Source organism: Schistocerca cancellata, chromosome 11 (assembly GCF_023864275.1).
Source record: "Schistocerca cancellata isolate TAMUIC-IGC-003103 chromosome 11, iqSchCanc2.1, whole genome shotgun sequence".
Lineage (NCBI taxonomy): Eukaryota > Metazoa > Arthropoda > Insecta > Orthoptera > Acrididae > Schistocerca > Schistocerca cancellata.
The window spans coordinates 111,599,525-111,616,775 of record NC_064636.1 but is presented as its reverse complement, the minus strand read 5'-3'; the positions used below and the strand labels follow the sequence as shown (position 1 = coordinate 111,616,775).

Below are 17,251 nucleotides of genomic sequence, written 5' to 3'. Positions count from 1 at the left end.
CTTAAGAAGCTACCTGCTGATAGAGTGGCAATCAGCTACAAAAACTCGCTATTGTGTCTGGTTGAAGACCATATTGTGAACAAAACAGGGGAGGAAGGTAGATATCAGATATTTTCTAGAAAACAAAATAAGATGCACAGTTGTGAGACTTGTAACCTGCAAGAAATAAACTCCATAAGAAAAGTTATTTACTGTGAGATATCAAACTTTCCCGGCGTGCATATTGTTCCACAGAACTTCGGGAGAACTGCCGGATGTTTCTAACTTCCTGCCACAACATTTCGGCGCAGAGTCTTCTTGCCATCTTCAGGTGATACTGGCGAAAAAGTACTGACAAGGGAACCTCCCCATCGCAACCCCCTCAGATTTAGTTATAAGTTGGCACAGTGGATAGGCCTTGAAAAACTGAACACAGATCAATCGAGAAAACAGGAAGAAGTTGAATGGAACCGTGAAAAAAATTAGTAAAATATACAAACTGAGTACTCCATGCGGAAAATAGGTAACATCAAGGACACTGGCAGTCAAGGAGCGCCGTGGTTCCGTGGTTAGCGAGAGCAGCTACGCAAAGAGAGGTCCTAGGTCCAAGTCTTCCCTCAACTGAAAATTTTACTTTCTTTATTTTCGCAAAGTTATGATCTGTCCGTTCGTTCATTGAAGTCTCTGTTCACTGCAATAAGTTTAATGTCTGTGTTTTGCGACCGCACCGCAAAACCGTGCGATTAGTAGACGAAAGGACGTGCCTCTCCAATGGGAACCGAAAACATTTGATCGCAAGGTCATAGGTCAACCGATTCCTCCACGGGAAAACACGTCTGAAATATTCTATACGACACTGGTGACGGCATGTGCGTCACATGACAGGAATATGTTGTCGACCCACCTAACTTGTACACTTGGCGAATCGGTAAAAAGATTCTTCTACCTTGCCCGATTTAGGTTTTCTTGTGGATGTGATAATCACTCCAGAACAGTGATGAAATCATAAGAGTTTGTCACATAAACTGGAAATAAAAAATTAAACTTTTCACTGGAGGGAAGACTTGAACTTAGGAACCGCGGGACCACGGCGCTCCTTGACTGCCAGTGTCCTTGATGTTGCCTATCTTCTCGTGGACTACTCAGTTTGTATATTTTACTAATTTTTTTTCACGGTTCCACACAACTTCTTCCTGTTTTCTCGATTGATCTGTGTTCAGTTTTTCAAGGCCTATCCACTGTGCCAACTTATAACTAAATCTGAGGGGGGTGCGATGGGGAGGTTCCCTTGTGAGCCCTGGTATTTAAGCCCCCGCCGGCACATGAGTGGTGGATTCAATTGGCGTTGCGCGTGCGCTGAGCGCGTTCGATTCTGCTGCACCGAGCGGCCGCCGTGGAGAAAACTCGCCGCATCGATACCAATTCGACTGTCTTCCCGCGGTTCCATCACAGAACACGCCGGCTACGGAGGACACGAAGTTTTTCAACGACAGGCGGAACTGAATTGAGAACCGCCGTATCTATTAATAAGAGATTCACTGTCGTTGTTGTTGTTGTCTTCAGTCCTGAGACTGGTTTGATGCAGCTCTCCATGCTACTCTATCCTGTGCAAGCTTCTTCATCTCCCAGTACCTACTGCAACCTACATCCTTCTGAATCTGCTTAGTGTATTTATCTCTTGGTCTCCCTCTACGATTTTTACCCTCCACGCTGCCCTCCAATACTAAATTTGTGATCCCTTGATGCCTCAGAACATGTCCTACCAACCGGTCCCTTCTTCTTGTCAAGTTGTGCCACAAACTCCTCTTCTCCCCAATTCTATTCAATACCTCCTCATTAGTTATGTGTTCTACCCATCTAATCTTCAGCATTCTTCTGCAGCATCACATCTCAAAAGCTTCTATTCTTCTCTTGTCCAAACTATTTATCGTCCATGTTTTACTTCCATACATGGCTACACTCCATACAAATACTTTCAGAAACGACTTCCTGACGCTTAAATCTGTACTCAGTGTCAACAAATTTCTGTTCTTTAGAAACGCTTTCCTTGCCATTGCCAGTCTACATTTTATATCCTCTCTACTTCGACCATCATCAGTTATTTTGCTCCCCAAAACTCCTTTATTGCTTTAAGTGTCTCATTTCCTAATCTAATTCCCTCAGCATCACCCGACTTAATTCGACTAAATTCCATTATCCTCGTTTTGCTTTTGTTGATGTTCATCTTATACCCTCCTTTCAAGACACTGTCCATTCCGTTCAACTGCTCTTCCAAGTCCTTTGCTGTCTCTGACAGAGTTACAATGTCATCGGCGAACCTCAATGTTTTTATTTCTTCTCCATGGATTTTAATACCTACTCCGAATTTTTCTTTTGTTTCCTTTACTGCTTGCTCAATATACAGATTGAAAAACATCGGGGAGAGGCCACAACCCTGTCTCACTCCCTTCCCAACCGTCGCTTCCCTTTCATGCCCCTCGATTCTTATAACTGCCATCTGGTTTCTGTACAAATTGTAAATAGCCTTTCGCTCCCTGTATTTTACCCCTGCCACCTTTAGAATTTGAAAGAGAGTATTCCAGTCAACATTGTCAAAATCTTTCTCTAAGTCTACAAATGCTAGAAATGTAGGTTTGCCTTTCCTTAGACAGTCATACTCCCACGCATTCATTAATTTCCGGAGTAATTTTTACTGTTTCAGAAAAAGACAGAAAGGGTATCAATTTTCCTCCTTCACTTTCGTGATCTTCAGATAGACCAGCAGGTAGTGTGCATATGATTTCGTTGTGTTTCGATACAGTGGTACCGGTGTGCTATGGAGAGGGGAAGGACAAACTGTGTTGTTTTATTTTTCAGTACCCATCCCTCAATAATCCTCAACTGTCCTCATTGTCTCAGTGATTACGTGTATGTTTGCCTTTTTGTTTTCTTCTGGCGGATAGTTTGCGTGTTAAATGACTTGGTGTGTGTCGTCAGCTTTCATAGACGTTGCCTTTGCTGTAAAAAAAAAAAAAATGTTCAAATGTGTGTGAAATCTTATGGGACTTAACTGCTAAGGTCATCAGTCCCTAAGCTTGCACACTACTTAACCTAAATTATCATAAGGACAAACACACACACCCATGCCGGATGGAGGACTCGAACCTCCGCCGGGACCAGCCGCACAGTCCATCACTGCAGCGCCCTAGACCGCTCGGCTTGTGCAGTCCCAAGCTATTGCCAACTTTAATGTTCTTTCATGGATAGCAAAGCAGGAATGGGAGATCAAAGATGTGTACGGTTCTGCAGGTGTGGTAGGACATGGTTGGTAGGAAATCCACCCCCCCCCCCCCCCCCCCCCCCCCCCCCCACGCGGGTGCGGTCGCTGCTATTGCCATGTGGGGCACTCGGATCTTAGCGCTGGAGTTAGGCAGTTGAATCTAGTAGAAGATCCGCTAATTTTGCAGTCGATCAAAGTACTGTACATGGAAGAGCTGGAACTGGGGACTGACAAAGAAGAGAGAGAGCCACACCCATGAAGTCGCACGTGCCATAAGCGATCTGAATAATAATAAGGCAACTGGAGAAGATGGTATAGCAACCGAGATGATAAAATGGGGAGGCAACAAAGCAATAGACAACATGACCAACATAATCCGATCTGGAGAACAAAGAAGTTGCCAGCAGGATGGAAGACTGCAATTGTAGTACCAATACACAAGAAGGGGGAGAAGAGAGATGCAAACAACTACAGAGGAATATCGCTACTAGAGGTCGGACACAAGGTGCTGTCAAAACCATTGCTCAAGAGAGTAGAAGAACAGGTAGAAAGTACAGTTGGCGACTACCAAGCGGGATTCATGAAGGGAAGAGGTTGTGTAGAACAGATATTTATCTTGAAGCAACTGATAGAATATAGGGGCTTAAAAAACAAAAAGACAGTAATAACCTTCGTGGACTTCACAAAGGCATATGACTCCATCAACAGACAGACTCTTGTTAGGATCCTGAAGAACAGAAGACTTGATGGAACTACACAAGAACTCATAACAGAAATTCTGATAGCCACAAAAGCAAGGGTGAGATTCAGAGGAGCACTGTCAGAAGAATTTCAGATCAAGACTGGTGTTAAACAGGGAGATGGATTGCCACCATTGTTGTTCAGTATAGCACTGGACGAAGTGATCAGGCAGTGGAGAGAAATAAACGAGGGAATGGGAATACCAAAGACCCATGTGGGAGACAAAAAGGACAACAGGCCTCAAGTGGACTGCCTAGCCTTTGCAGATGACATAGCAATAGTAAGTGAGATGGAAGAAGACGCAAACACACAACTCGACAACTTAAGTAAGGTAGCCAGAAAGGTCTGACTGAGGAACGCCTGTAACAAGACAAAGACATTAAATACCACTGCAGACTGGGAAACACCGGAAGGCACTGTGCAAATGGTGGACAAATTTAAATACCTGGGAGAATTTATAATAGGAAGGGACAGGAGCAAGGAGGGAATAACAGAGAGGATAAAGGAGATGAGGTCAGCCTTCTGCATGGCGAGAGAGATATACAATAAAGAATATATCCACAGAGACAAAGATAAGCCACTACAAGGCACCAGTGAGAAATGCAGTATTATATGCTGCTGAGACGATGGCTCTAGGAAGAAATGGGGCAGAACAACTAGAGAAAGAAGAGAGAAAAATACTAAGAAAAATACTAGGTCCCAAAAGAGGTGGAGAGAGGTGGAAGAATTGTACCGGAACATGAGAACAATATCTGGGAAAATCAGACTCAAAAGGGCAAGGTTTGCTGAGCATGTAGTTAGGATGAGTATGGACAGAATGACGAAGAGAGTTTGGGAAACAACAGGGAGGACAAGGGGAAAGACAGGAACCAAGGGGGTTGTTGAACTTCAGAAGGACTGGTTGGAATTTGGGATCAAGGTCGAAGGAAAGGAAAATTGGAGGAACCAATATACACCGACAAATATGCCGGAGATCAATGACAGAGTAGAATACAGGAAAAGATTAGAATGTCACCAGTGGAGCCGCCAGGAGAAACCGAAACTGAAGATCTAGGAAGAAGAGCGGGAGAGGAGAAGAGAAAGAATGAAGAGGTTCTGAGAGAAGAAGAGGAAAATGCAGTCAACGAAGGGGCTACGCGTGGTCCTACAGAGGCCGTAACGCAAGGAGGAGGAGTAGAAGAAGAAGAAGAAGAAGGTTGAATTACACACTAATCCACTCCTCTTTAAGGGGCTCCGGAAAGTCTCAAAATCATGAAAAGTTCAATTTTTCCTTTTTTGCGTTTTCTGAATCTGCAGACTATTACCTTTTAATAGATATATAATTTATTCAATTCCGAAGACTACAACTATTTTTAATTTATTTTTGAAATGTGTTCTACATGGGCGTGACCCACTGTGGCGCTGTTAAACTGCTGTCAAATGGTGTTATTATTAACGTCCGTGATCATCAGGTACATTTTAGTGATGTGAGATAAAGTTTGTGTTGTGGCTAACCTATTTTCAGAGACTTAGCAGCACCTGAATTGTTGAAAAAGTGTATTCACGGAAAAACTCAAAACCCCAATGAAAGTGTAAATAATGTTATATGGTCGAGAATCCCCAAGACTGTCTTTGTTGGAATAGAAACACTTCACTTTGGTGTGTATGATGCTGTTGCGACTTTCAATGATGGCAACATTGTAAGGTGCAAGGTATTTAGAAATATGGGAATGAAGATAGGTTCTAACATGGTACGAGCGATGCTTGCTTTAGACAAGGAACGTCATCGGGCTGCAGACAGAGCTGTAAAGAGTCTAGAAATACAAGCAAGAGTAAACAGGAGGAGGGACAAGAGGAAGCTGGAGGAGGAGTTTGCAGAGGATGAAGATAATCCATCCTATGGACCTTGAATGCACTAAAAAGTTAATCCAATCTTTGTCGCTCGATTCCCAAAACTTTTATTTTCTCATACTAATTACATGTTTTCTAAGGATCTTCCAAACATATTAGTTTCAAACTTTCAGTAAATGTTACACAGTACCTTCTGCATAATTTAACACAGCCTTTTTCCAAAAAACTGTATATTTTTGAATATATAAATAAAAAATTGCAAAAAAATGTTGTGAATTTTCATTACAATTGAAAAAAAATCATCTTTAATAACTGAACTAAAATTTTGTAAAATCCCTGTGTTAAGTTGTAGTCCATATTCCAATAAATAATCTGTAAAAAGTTCAACTTCCTACCTCAAATACTTCGTGAGGAAAGATGTAATTTATAAGCGTTATTTTAACATTGCAAGTATAGGGCGTTCCGGAGCCCCTTAAGAAGTAATGCGAGGAAATGAGAAGGGTGATTTCTTTTAATTAACTTGCATGGAAAAAGTGAGTAGGATGGACCTAATCAACCAGACGCCTTTGTCTTATACAAACGGCATGCTTTGCAAGTAGCTTTACTAATGCTTTCTGGTCTTGTGACATTGTGCATTATCGAGTTGAAGAATGCCACTGCCGTCGGGAGATACGATCGTCTGAAGCGGTGTACGTGGTCTGCAACCACTGTACGATGATCCTTGGCCGTTATGGTGCCTAGCATGGGCTTCATGGGACTCACAGATGTCGACGTGAATGTTCCCCAGAGCACAAAGGAGCCGCCGCTAGCTTGTAGCCGTCCTGCAGTACAGGTGTCGAGGAGCTGTTCCTTCGGAAGACGGGGGATTCGCTCCCTCCCATCGGTAGGATGAACAGGTTTTAGGGAGTCATCAGACCGTGCAACGCTCTGCCACTGCGCCAGAGTCCGGTGCCGATGAACGCGTACCGATTTGAGTCGTAGTTGTCGATGTCGTGGTGTTAAGACTGTCATATGCACCGGTAGTCGGCTGCGCGGGCCCATCGTTAGGAGTTTTCACACACACTTGTACTGTGTCCCGCATTATAGCCTAATGTTAGTTCCGCCGCAGTTGACCGCCTGTCGTGTAGGCTACCCATGTTCGACATTTGTAATGAGAGGTGGCCGCCCAACGTGGTTTCACCTCGGACTCGCTCCTGTTGAAGGCACTCAGCACAGAACATCCAGAACACCCGACAAGTCTCTTTGTTGTTGTTGTGGTCTTCAGTCCAGAGACTGGTTTGATGCAGCTCTCCATGCTACTCTATCCTGTGCAAGCTTCTTCATCTCCCAGTACCTACTGCAACCTACATCCATCTGAATCTGCTTAGTGTATTCATCTCTTGGTCTCCCTCCACGATTTTTACCCTCCACGCTGCCCTCCAATACTAATTTGGTGATCCCTTGATGCTTCAGAACATGTCCTACCAACCGGTCCCTTCTTCTTGTCAAGTTGTGCCACAAACTCCTCTGCTCCCTAATTCTATTCAATACCTCCTCATTAGTTATGTGATCTACCCATCTAATCTTCAGCATTCTTCTGTAGCACCACATTTCGAAAGCTTCTATTCTCTTCTTGTCCAAACTATATATCGTCCATGTTTCACTTCCATACATGACTACACTCCATACAAATACTTTCAGAAATGACTTCCTGACACTTAAATCTATACTCGATGTTAACAAATTTCTCTTCTTCAGAAACGCTTTCCTTGCCATTGCCAGTCTACATTTTATATCCTCTCTAATTCGACCATCATCAGTTATTTTGCTCCCCAAATAGCAAAACCCCTTTACTACTTTAAGTGTCTCATTTCCTAATCTAATTCCCTCAGCATCACCCGACTTAATTCGACTACATTCCATTATCCTCGTTTTGCTTTTGTTGATGTTCATCTTATATCCTCCTTTCAAGACACCATCCATTCCGTTCAACTGCTCTTCCAAGTCCTTTGCTGTCTCTGACAGAATTACAATGTCATCGGCGAACCTCAAAGTTTTTATTTCTTCTCCATGGATTTTAATACCTACTCCGAATTTTTCTTTTGTTCCTTTACTGCTTGCTCAATATACAGATTGAATAACATCGGGGAGAGGCTACAACCCTGTCTTACTCCCTTCCCAACCACTGCTTCCCTTTCGTGCCCCTCAACTCTTATAACTGCCATCTGGTTTCTGTACAAATTGTAAATAGCCTTTCGCACCCTCTATTTTACCCCTGCCACCTTTAGAATTTGAAAGAGAGTATTCCAGTCAACATTGTCAAAAGCTTTCTCTAAGTCTACAAATAGTAGAAACGTAGGTCTGCCTTTCCTTAATCTTTCTTCTAAGATAAGTCGTAAGGTTAGTATTGCCTCACGTGTTCCAGTGTTTCTACGGAATCCCCGAGGTCGGCTTCTACTAGTTTTTCCATTCGTCTGTAAAGAATTCGTGTTAGTATTTTGCAGCTGTGGCTTATTAAACTGATTGTTCGGTAATTTTCACATCTGTCAACACCTGCTTTCTTTGGGATTGGAATTATTATATTCTTCTTGATGTCTGAGGGTATTTCGCCTGTCTCATACATTTTGCTCACCAGATGGTAGAGTTTTGTCAGGACTGGCTCTCCCAAGGCCGTCAGCAGTTCCAATGGAATGTTGTCTACTCCGGGGGCCTTGTTCCGACTCAGGTCTTTCAGTGCTCTGTCAAACTCTTCACGCAGTATCGTATCTCCCATTTCATCTTCATCTACATCATTTCCATAATATTGTCCTCAAGTACATCGCCCTTGTATAGACCCTCTATATACTCCTTCCACCTTTCTGCCTTCCCTTCTTTGCTTAGAACTGGGTTTCCATCTGTGCTCGTGATGTTCATACAAGTGGTTCTCTTATCTCCAAAGGTCTGTTTAATTTTCCTGTAGGCAGTATCTACCTTACCCCTAGTGAGATAAGCCTCTACATCCTTACATTTGTCCTCTAGCCATTCCTGCTTAGCCATTTTGCACTTCCAGTCGATCTCATTTTTGAGACGCTTGTATTCCTTTTTGCCTGCTTCATTTACTGCATTTTTATATTTTCTCCTTTCATCAATTAAATTCAATATTTCTTCTGTTACCGAAGGATTTCTACTAGCCCTCGTCTTTTTACCTACTTGATCCTCTGCTGCCTTCACTAGTTCATCCCTCTTAGGGATGTCTAGTCTCTTAGTTCGCGAAATGCTCGTGACGGACCCCCGGGCCGTCACAATCTGCCCTCGCTCAAAATCACAAGGGGACGCGACGACGTTGGGACCATTGGTTTACTTCAAACTTCGTAGACCTTTAATATTTAGTAGGCCATTAGAACAACATAATGTGCAAGCGGTAAGCTCCACTACTCCGGTAATTCCGAGAAAATCTCAAATGGCTCTGAGCACTATGGGACTTAACATCTATGGTCATCAGTCCCCTAGAACTTAGAACTACTTAAACCTAACTAACCTAAGGACAGCACACAACACCCAGCCATCACGAGGCAGAGAAAATCCCGGACCCCGCCGGGAATCGAACCCGGGAACTCGGGCGTGGGAAGCGAGAACGCAACCGCACGACCACGAGATGCGGGCGAAGAAAATCTCAAGAGAGGTTTTACGCGTCTATTATGTGGGTTATAAACCGGGTGATCAAAAAGTCAGTATAAATTTGAAAACTGAATAAATCACGGAATAATGTAGATAGAGAGGTACAAATTGACACACATGCTTGGGATGAGATGGTGTTTTATTAGAACCAAAAAAATACGAAAGTTCAAAAAATGTCCGCCAGATAGCGCTTCATCTGATCGGAATAGCAATAGTTAGCATAACAAAGTTAGACAAAGCAAAGATGATGTCCTTTACAGGAAATGCTCAATATGTCCACCATCATTCGTCAACAATAGCTGTAGTCGAGGAATAATGTTGTCAACAGCACTATAAAGCGTGATCTTTCGATGACGATACACTTGCGAGTTCTTTTCTTTTTTTTTTTGGTCATCAGTCTACTGACTGGTTTGATGCGGCCCAGCCACCAATTCCTTTCCTGTGCTAACCTCTTCATCTCAAAGTAGCACCTGCAACCTACGTCTTCAATTATTTGCTTGACGTATTCCAATCTCTGTCTTCCTCTACAGTTTTTGCCCTCTACAGCTCCCTCTAGTACCATGGAAGTCATTCCCTCATGTCTTAGCAGATGTCGTATCATCCTGTCCCTTCACCTTATCAGTGTTTTCCACATATTCCTTTCCTCTCCGATTCTGCGGCTTCAGGTTAACCCCAAAGCCAATAATCGCACGGACTGAGCTCTGGAGACCTTGGAGGCCAAGTATGGCGAAAGTGGCGGCTGAACACACGATCATCACCAAACGACGCGCGCAAGAGATCTTTCACGCGTCTAGCAAATTGGGATCGTTCTAATAAAACCCCATGTCATTCCAAGCATGTGTGACAATTTTTACCTCTCTGTCTACATTATTCCATTGTTTATTACGTTTTCAAACTTATACTGACTTTTTGATAACCTGGTACACTCAAACGCCAAATGTAAATAGGTAGAATACGGCTCTGCCGTTGGCAGCGCCTATAAAAAGAACAAGTGTCTGGCGCAGTTGTTAGATCGGTTACTGCTGCTACAATGGCAGGTTGTCAAGATTTGAGTTTGAACGTGGTGTTACAGTCGGCGAACGTGCGATGGGACGCGGCATCTGGGAGGTAGCGATGAGGTGGTGATTGTTCCGAACGTCCGTTCCACGAGTGTGCCGTCAATATCAGGAATCAGGTGAAACATCAAATTTCCGACATCGCTGCGGGTCGACAAATGATCCTGCAAGAACGGGCCCAGCGACGACTGAAGAGAATCGTTCAACGTGACAGAAGTGCAACCCTTCCGCAAATTGCTGCAGAATTCAATGCTGGGGCATCAACATGTGTCAGCATGCGAACCATTCAACGAAACATCATCGATGTGGGCTTTCAGAGCCGAAGGCCCACTCGTGCACCCTTGATGACTGCACGACACAAAGCTTTACGCCTCGCCTGGGCCCGTCAACAACGACACTGGACTGTTAATGACTGGAAACATGTTGCCTGGTCGGACGAGTCTCGTTTCAAATTGTATCGAGCGGATGGACCTGTACTGGTATGAAGAGAACCTCATGAATCCATGGACACTGCACGTCAGCGCACAGGACTGATCAAGTTGGTGGAGGCTCTGTAATGGTGTGGGACGTGTGTAGTTAGAGTGATATGGAACCGCTGATACATCTAGATACGACTTTGACACTTAACACGTACGTAACCATACTGTCTGATCGCCGGCATCCATTCATGTCCATTGTGGATTCCAACGGTCTTGGGCAATTCCAGCAGGACAACGTGACATCCCACAGGTCCAGAGTGGCTCCAGGAATACTCTTGCGACATTAAAAACTACAGCTGGTAACAAAACTCCCCAGACATGAACATTATTAAGCATATGGTTCAAATGGCTCTGAGCACTATGGGACTTAACATCTGAGGTCATTGGTCCCCTAGAACTTAGAACTACTTAAACCTAAGGACATCACACACATCCATGCCCGAGGCAGGATTCAAACCTGCGACCGTAGCGGTCGCGCGGTTCCAGACTGAAGCGCCTAGAGGTCGGATACAAGGTGGTGTCAAAACTATTGCTCGAGAGAGTAGAAGAACAGCTAGAAAGCACAGTTGGCGACTACCAAGCGGGATTCAGGAAGGGAAGAGGTTGTGTGGAACAGATCTTTATCCTGAAGCAACGGATAGAACATGGGGCCTTAAAAAACAAAACGATAGTAATAACGTTCGTGGACTTCGCAAAGGCATATGACTTGTTAGGATCCTGAAGAACAGAGGATTTGATGGAACTACACAAGAACTCATAAAAGAAATTCTGACAGACACAAAAGCAAGGGTGAGAGCACTGTCAGAAGAATTTCAGATCAAGACTGGTGTTAAACAGGGAGATGGATTGTCACCATTGTTGTTCAATATAGCACTGGACGAAGTGATCAGGCAGTGGAGAGCAATAAACGAGGAAATGGGAATACCAAAGACCCATGTGGGGGACAAAAAGGACAACAGGGCTCAAGTCGACTGCCTAGCCTTTGCAGATGACATAGCAATAGCAAATCTGGGATGCCTAGCAACGTGCTGTTCAGCAGTGGCCTCCAACCCTCATACTCATGGATTTATAGACATTCCTGCAGGATTCATGGTGTCACTTCCCGCCAACACTACTTCAGGCATTAGTCAAGTCCATGCCACGTCGTGTTGTGACACTTATGCGTGCTATCGGGGGCCCTACACGACATTAGGCAGGTGAACCAGTTTCTTTCGTTCTTCACTATATCCGTGTGTAGATGTCGGATGTTAGAGTTCATGGTGCTCAAGACGAGGTTGTATGACGGGACGGTTCGGCTGCCGCTAGAATTTATTAATCTACACTCCTGGAAATGGAAAAAAGAACACATTGACACCGGTGTGTCAGACCCACCATACTTGCTCCGGACACTGCGAGAGGGCTGTACAAGCAATGATCACACGCACGGCACAGCGGACACACCAGGAACCGCGGTGTTGGCCGTCGAATGGCGCTAGCTGCGCAGCATTTGTGCACCGCCGCCGTCAGTGTCAGCCAGTTTGCCGTGGCATACGGAGCTCCATCGCAGTCTTTAACACTGGTAGCATGCCGCGACAGCGTGGACGTGAACCGTATGTGCAGTTGACGGACTTTGAGCGAGGGCGTATAGTGGGCATGCGGGAGGCCGGGTGGACGTACCGCCGAATTGCTCAACACGTGGGGCGTGAGGTCTCCACAGTACATCGATGTTGTCGCCAGTGGTCGGCGGAAGGTGCACGTGCCCGTCGACCTGGGACCGGACCGCAGCGACGCACGGATGCACGCCAAGACCGTAGGATCCTACGCAGTGCCGTAGGGGACCGCACCGCCACTTCCCAGCAAATTAGGGACACTGTTGCTCCTGGGGTATCGGCGAGGACCATTCGCAGCCGTCTCCATGAAGCTGGGCTACGGTCCCGCACACCGTTAGGCCGTCTTCCGCTCACGCCCCAACATCGTGCAGCCCGCCTCCAGTGGTGTCGCGACAGGCGTGAATGGAGGGACGAATGGAGACGTGTCGTCTTCAGCGATGAGAGTCGCTTCTGCCTTGGTGCCAATGATGGTCGTATGCGTGTTTGGCGCCGTGCAGGTGAGCGCCACAATCAGGACTGCATACGACCGAGGCACACAGGGCCAACACCCGGCATCATGGTGTGGGGAGCGATCTCCTACACTGGCCGTACACCACTGGTGATCGTCGAGGGGACACTGAATAGTGCACGGTACATCCAAACCGTCATCGAACCCATCGTTCTACCATTCCTAGACCGGCAAGGGAACTTGCAGTTCCAACAGGACAATGCACGTCCGCATGTATCCCGTGCCACCCAACGTGCTCTAGAAGGTGTAAGTCAACTACCCTGGCCAGCAAGATCTCCGGATCTGTCCCCCATTGAGCATGTTTGGGACTGGATGAAGCGTCGTCTCACGCGGTCTGCACGTCCAGCACGAACGCTGGTCCAACTGAGGCGCCAGGTGGAAATGGCATGGCAAGCCGTTCCACAGGACTACAACCAGCATCTCTACGATCGTCTCCATGGGAGAATAGCAGCCTGCATTGCTGCGAAAGGTGGATATACACTGTACTAGTGCCGACATTGTGCATGCTCTGTTGCCTGTGTCTATGTGGCTGTGGTTCTGTCAGTGTAATCATGTGATGTATCTGACCCCAGGAATGTGTCAATAAAGTTTCCCCTTCCTGGGACAATGAATTCACGGTGTTCTTATTTCAATTTCCAGGAGTGTATTTTTTTTGCATCACTGGTCATATTATTAAATCTGCATGTCATTTGAGAGGTAATATAGCGGAAAACAAAACCACGTGTATTTGCACGAAGAATTTTCATGACGTCTCAATTTATGTTTTCCAAGTCTGTGCGTCAAATAGTACCCTGCAACGTGTGATGTCGAGAGCACGTCCGACGAGTAATTGTACGTTACGCCTGTGGTCCGACACATTGTGAGTTACTATGTTACCGATTTTGTAAACGTGATTCGCATCATCATTTATCGAGGTTTGATTTCGGCCTTTCAAGTCATTTAATTAGAGATAGTAGGTATTCAAATAACGTACGAAATTCACTACAACTCAATGAGTATTTTCATTACGTTACCTCTCAAATGTCACATAAATTAAATAATAAGTTAAGCGAAAATATACATCAAAATATTGTTTGCAGGATTCGAGCGGTCGCATCGTCCACGACCGTCTAGCAAAACGCTAAGGCAAGCCACTTCACCACATTGCGTTTTTCGGTGCGGTACGTATGCAAATGCCTCAAATGGTTCGGAGCTCTATCGGACTTAACATCTGAGGTCATCAGTCCCCTAGAACTTAGAACTACTTAAACCTAACTAACCTAAGGACGTCACACACATCCATGCCCGAGGCAGGATTCGAACCTGCGACCGTAGCGGTCGCACGGTTCCACACTGTAGCGGCTACAACCGCTCGGCCACAGCGGCCGACGTACCTATGCACAAATACGCCAGTTACATAATAGACGTGTAAAACTTCTCTTGTGATTTTCTCGGAATTGCCAGACTATTGCACCTTACTACCGGCAGATTATGTCGTTTTAACGGCCTACTAAATGTGAACAAAGTTTGAGGTAAATCCGTGTTCCCAACGTCGCGGCCTTCCCTTGTTAGAACTAGATACGTGCCTTCCCCATCCCACATAGATAGAACGCCCGTTGAGACTATGTGCAGGGTGCGTGCTTCTGATCAGCAGTCACTCCTCGCCAGGAGACGCTGCTATCGCCTCGACGGGTTTATATCGATCGTAGGTTGACGCTGACCAGTGTATATGATAAGTACTATGGATTCCCGTTGTCTGTGGCGAACCTCGTGACCGATGGGTGCAAAGACTGTAATTACGGAGAGAGCCTGCTTGATCCGAATTCACTGGAGATTGTCGAGCGCAGTCTAAACTCTTATTACTCAGCGTGTGGCGTGATTAAGTAGCTCATGAATTTTTAATTACGAGGGCTGTTCAATAAGTAATGCAACACATTTTTTTTCTCGGCCAATTTTGGTTGAAAAAACCGGAAATTTTTTGTGGAATATTTTCAAACATTCCCGCTTCGTCTCGTATAGTTTCATTGACTTCCGACAGGTCGCAGCGCTGTACGGAGCTGTTAAAATGGCGTCTGTAACGGATGTGCGTTGCAAACAACGGGCAGTGATCGAGTTTCTTTTGGCGGAAAACCAGGGCATCTCAGATATTCATAGGCGCTTGCAGAATGTCTACGGTGATCTGGCAGTGGACAAAAGCACGGTGAGTCGTTGGGCAAAGCGTGTGTCATCATCGCCGCAAGGTCAAGCAAGACTGTCTGATCTCCCGCGTGCGGGCCGGCCGTGCACAGCTGTGACTCCTGCAATGGCGGAGCGTGCGAACACACTCGTTCGAGATGATCGACGGATCACCATCAAACAACTCAGTGCTCAACTTGACATCTCTGTTGGTGGTACTGTCACAATTGTTCACCAGTTGGGATATTCAAAGGTTTGTTCCCGCTGGGTCCCTCGTTGTCTAACCGAACACCATAAAGAGCAAAGGAGAACCATCTGTGCGGAATTGCTTGCTCGTCATGTGGCTGAGGGTGACAATTTCTTGTCAAAGATTGTTACAGGCGATGAAACATGGGTTCATCACTTCGAACCTGAAACAAAACGGCAATCAATGGAGTGGCGCCACACCCACTACCCTACCAAGAAAAAGTTTAAAGCCATACCCTCAGCCGGTAAAGTCACGGTTACAGTCTTCTGGGACGCTGAAGGGGTTATTCTGTTCGATGTCCTTCCCCACGGTCAAACGATCAACTCTGAAGTGTATTGTGCTACTCTTCAGAAATTGAAGAAACGACTTCAGCCTGTTCGTAGGCACAAAAATCTGAACGAACTTCTCCTTCTTCATGACAACGCAAGACCTCACACAAGTCTTCGCACCCGAGAGGAGCTCACAAAACTTCAGTGGACTGTTCTTCCTCATGCACCCTACAGCCCCGATCTCGCACCGTCGGATTTCCATATGTTTGGCCCAATGAAGGACGCAATACGTGGGAGGCACTACGCGGAATGAAGAAGTTATTGATGCAGTACGACGTTGGCTCCGACATCGACCAGTGGAATGGTACCGTGCAGGCATACAGGCCCTCATTTCAAGGTGGCGTAAGGCCGTAGCATTGAATCGAGATTACGTTGAAAAATAGTGTTGTGTAGCTAAAACATTGGGGAATAACCTGGTGTATTTCGATGCTGAATAAAACAACCCCTGTTTCAGAAAAAAAATGTGTTGCATTACTTATTGAACTGCCCTCGTAGGATCGGAAGTAATTTACTGGAGTGCTTATTTACTTTTCTTTCACGTAGAACTGGGTATGTGTATCCCTGTTAGGGAGTACGACAAAGTAGTGATATTTTCACGGCTTCAGTAACAACCCGTGTAAACTGCCAAATTAAGGGATACCGTGCTTGAATATTACGAGTGGCCACATTCCTGCTCTGCTATTCCTCACTTCAAACTCTTTTGAATGTGAAAGACCTCAGCGAGGCGGGCAACGGCCTTGCCGCAGTGGATACACCGGTTCCCGTCGGATCACCGAAGTTAAGCGCTATCGGGCAAGGCCGGCACTTGGATGGGTGACCATCCGGGCCGCCATGCGCTGTTGCCATTTTTCGGGGTGCACTCGGCCTCGTGATGCCAACTGAGGAGCTACTCGACCGAATAGTAGCGGCTCCGGTCAAAGAAAACCATCATAACGAACGGGAGTGCGGTGTGCTGACCACGCGCCCATCCTATCCACTTCCTCAGCTCCCAGGTAGATGCTATTTTCCTTGACTTCCGGAAGGCGTTCGATACAGTTCCGCACTGTCGCCTGATAAACAAAGTAAGAGCCTACGGAATATCAGACCAGCTGTGTCACTGGATTGAAGAGTTTTTAGCAAACAGAACACAGCATGTTGTTCTCAATGGAGAGAGGTCTGCATACGTTAAAGTAACCTCTGGCGTGCCACAGGGGAGTGTTACGGGACCATTACTTTTCGCAATATATATAAATGACCTAGTAAATAGTGTCGGAAGTTCCATGCGGCTTTTCGCGGATGATGCTGTAATATACAGAGAAGTTGCAGCATTAGAAAATTGTAGCGAAATGCAGGATGATCTGCAGCGGATAAGCACTTGGTGCAGGGAGTGGCAACTGACCCTTAACATAGACAAATGTAATGTATTGCGAATACATAGAAAGAAGGATCCTTTATTGTATGATTAT

The 17,251-nt window shown here is 45.6% G+C and overlaps 1 pseudogene; it reads left to right on the top strand.

Annotated features, from left to right (window-relative positions):
* The first annotated feature begins 16,533 nt into the window (after positions 1–16,533).
* Positions 16,534–16,651, top strand: LOC126109075 (5S ribosomal RNA; annotated as a pseudogene).
* The last annotated feature ends 600 nt before the right edge of the window (positions 16,652–17,251 follow it).